Below are 3,827 nucleotides of genomic sequence, written 5' to 3'. Positions count from 1 at the left end.
ACAGGCATTTGCATTACTCCTTCCATTCCTCCCCTTTACAATGTGATGAAGGCTGACATCTTTATGCATGATGTCAATGGTCAACATAGATACAATGGCATCCTAAATCATAGACCGAGCTAGTGATGAAGGAGCTGAATTTTACATGTCCTGATTTCTTTGTATTTCGTTAAGCGGCATTTGATTATAGAAGTAAAATGCTGACTAAAACAAGGCAGGAAAAGTTTGAACTGGATTTGGATTAAAACTGGCAGGGTTTTAACACTGCAGCATACTATCAAAGGTCGTATTCGACAAAATAATTTAATATGCTAACATGACTTATAATCGGACGAGCTGACTTAATATACCAGAATTGGATGGTAAATGTAAAGAATCTTGGGATACACCATTCCTTTGGTTAGCTCAAGGGGTGAGAGTGCCCAAAGCCTTATAAACTCCACATTAGTTGCACATACAACTAATGTGGGACTAAATATCTCAACACGCTCCCTCACACGAGAGCCCATTGGGCTTGAAGAGTGGACAATGCAACAAGCCTAACCTACCTGTGCTAAGAAATGCCACAAGAGGAAGTGGGGGGCGGCGAGGCTCTGATACCATGTAAAGAACCTTGGGATACACCACCCTTTTAGCTAGCTCAAGGGGTGGGAGTGCCCAAAGCCTTATAAACTCCACATTAGTTGCACATACAACTAATATGGGACTATATATCTCAATAGTAAATATATTATGCTCACATAGATCGCCTCGATTAAATAATATTAAGTGATATGACACCTACCCGAATGCAAAGCTGCATAATAAGTGAAATGTGACCTAATCTCATTTCTGGCCGTCCATTAAGGATTATGCGTAGAATATGATCAGAAAGAACGGAAGCAATGTTGACATTGTTGTCATTAAGAATCTCACAAATCAACGAAGCACACTCAAGGTTCACGTCACTGGAATTTGTTGAGGGAAAGATATTGCTATTAATAAAAGTATACAAAAAGCGTGCATCTGCTGTGAGGTCAGTCCGGGTTAACTTCTCAAGAACATTTTTGTGTAGCTTCTCCCTAGCTAATATGATTTCCTTAGAGCAATCCTTGATCTGATTTTCTCAGCTGATCCTATAAGGTCAGGGCTGTATCGAGTCTTTGATTTGTTGATGGGAGTGGATACCTTTAGAAGTTCTTGAAATGCACATTCCTTCAAAGGATTGTAACTTAGTGCTCAAGAAGCTTTCAATAGTACTAGCATCAAAACGGACTGGTACTCCTCTCACCCATGAAGTCTTACTCTTAGCTATCTCTTCCTTGTTAGCATTGGCACAAAATTCCTTTAAATGGTGTTGGGGCTAGGAACTGGAAAAGTAACAAGCTTCTCCCATTTTCTTCTCTTAATCACTGCAAGTATAGGAGATTTTTCTGGCTGGTCAAGGTTGATTCTCCTCTCCTTGATAACCAACTTGGGTTTAAACCAAGTCTTATATCTCTCTTGACACTCTGGAGATAAGAACTTGTTCTTATCAAAAGGTAGTTGTGCATTGATGGGAATAGATGCCCCGATGTCCTTGCTCTTGTTCTGAGGCTTTTTTTGGTAGTTTGGGTTTCCTTAGAAGTTGCTTCCTTGGGTTGTTTTATCTGTAGCCACCTTTGGTCTCTTGTGCCTGGTAGTTGTATCCTTTTTCTGTAGAATATTTTTACCCTAAAAACCAAAAAAGTCCCAATGACATGAAATTCAACACATCATCAGACAATTCAACATGTTTACATAACAGAACCAGCTCTCATGGTTTCATAAGGAGATCAATAATATTATCAAACAGGTTTTATTCTTGAAAAAACTATTTCTAATAGCTAGTTAAAAAACAGTTCTTAAAAACAAAAAATAAAAATAAATCAAACATACCCAAACTACAAAAAATACATGGAATAATCAATGAAAGAACCAGCATAAAAGTAGCACGAATAAATTCAGTGGTAACAAAAAAAAATTGCAAATTTGAACAAGGAAAAGAAGAACCGAAATCATACCTCTATGAAGAAGAAGAGGAACGAAAAGAAGAAATCGAAAGAACCATCGAATGAGTCCATGAAAAAAAGACAAACCAGGTGAAGAAGAAGAAATTGAAAGCCATAAAATACAAGAACAACAAAGAAAAAAAAGGCCTTTAGTCATAGATATTTTGGGGAACACTGTGGGGATTTCGGCATACCATTTATGCGACTAGGTTGTCTCTGGAAGATTCAAAAAGCTCCAATATTCCGACAACGATGTCGTCCCGATCAATCTTTGAAGAGGAAGGGGGAGAAGTAGTACTGAAGGCTATCGTTTTTTATTGAATTGAGAGCGGTGGAAATGTGAATATTTGGATTTTGGGGAAATAATTAATATGGTTCAAGACTCGCTGCTCCAATAAATTTTTGGTGCCGTTGCACCAAATATTTATTACATCCTACTAATAGAAATATTATATGTCAGTTAAAATTTTTTTTTTTTGCCAATTTTTGTTTCTCTCCTATGATGTGTAATGCTTCCATTGATTGGATGCACTGAATCTTGGTGCAACAGTAGTACCAAAGATTTATTCTCTTTTCACATCATTAATTTTTTCTTTCTCTTTTTATCCTTGTTATTTTCCTTCTTTTCCAATTTTACCCTTCTATTTACACTAAGGGACCACCTAAAAAATGGTGGTCCACCCAAGTGTGGTGGCTTGTTCAGTAGCATGGGGACTGAGTGGTGGAAGAAGATCTCGGTTCGAATCCCACTAACACTATCTAGGGAGGGACATAAGTACTGTAATTCTTGGACTCGCACCCGAACTCTGGATTAGTCCCATAAGCGACTCAAAGAGTCGAACCCGTGAGGATACCAGAGAATTCTGATTCGCCTAAAAAAAGGTAATTATGATCCGTTTCAAAAAAAAAAATATGGTGATTCCCGTTCACGATAAATAATCTCGGATTTTGGAATATTTAGACCGTTTCAATCTTTTTTCAACTGAATAGACCCCACAAAGTAAACTTTATTTTGATTGAATTTGATTTTATTAAAATGCGATTTTATAATAATAACTTATACTTAGAAATTTTTATCTAAATTTTTAATTTAGAAAAATAATATAGTTTTTAAATATTTCATATATATATATATATATATATATATATATATATATATATATATATTGAAATACTCTATTTGATAACTCAATTTGTATATTGAAATACTCTATTTGATATAACTCAACTTGTAAAACACACTGTTAAAATTGAATTAACGATTGCATTATCGGTAAAAGAGAACGTTGCTGGTTTGGTCGGAGTGAAAACTAGGGATGGAGTTTTGGGTGAAATTGTGAACTCACATGTCAGCACGAGGGCTTTTCTAAGGGTTGGTTTCTGCTCATTGAGTCTCTTACTCTGAAACCCAAATGAGGTTGTGGGGGTTGTAAATTTCATAGACAAGAATATGAAACCATTTCGGGTGGGTGTTATGGGTTCCAGAGACAACTCTAACTCCCAAAATTATCATTTTAAGTTAATATATCAATTTAATTTAATACAGCTGCCGCCGAAAAATGAAACCCATAAAATATATTAATTTATAATTAATTTTTAAAATATTATCTAATATTGAATTTTTTATTACAAAACATAAATAATGCATAATATAATAATAAAAAAGCAATTGGAATGAAAATTTCAACTCTCTTAAAAATTACTAGTATGGTCCATGCTAAAAAAATTATTACCGGTGAATGAAATAACCACCATTTTACAACTTTTTGCAACCCTATTATTATATAAATTATGAGAAAAATGTTTGTGTTTGAGTTA

Source organism: Gastrolobium bilobum, unplaced genomic scaffold (genome assembly GCF_033153095.1).
Source record: "Gastrolobium bilobum isolate Gb01-03AN ecotype WA unplaced genomic scaffold, APGP_CSIRO_Gbil_v1 utg1377, whole genome shotgun sequence".
Lineage (NCBI taxonomy): Eukaryota > Viridiplantae > Streptophyta > Magnoliopsida > Fabales > Fabaceae > Gastrolobium > Gastrolobium bilobum.
The sequence above is the reverse complement of the archived record's forward strand: the minus strand, read 5'-3'. Positions refer to the sequence as shown.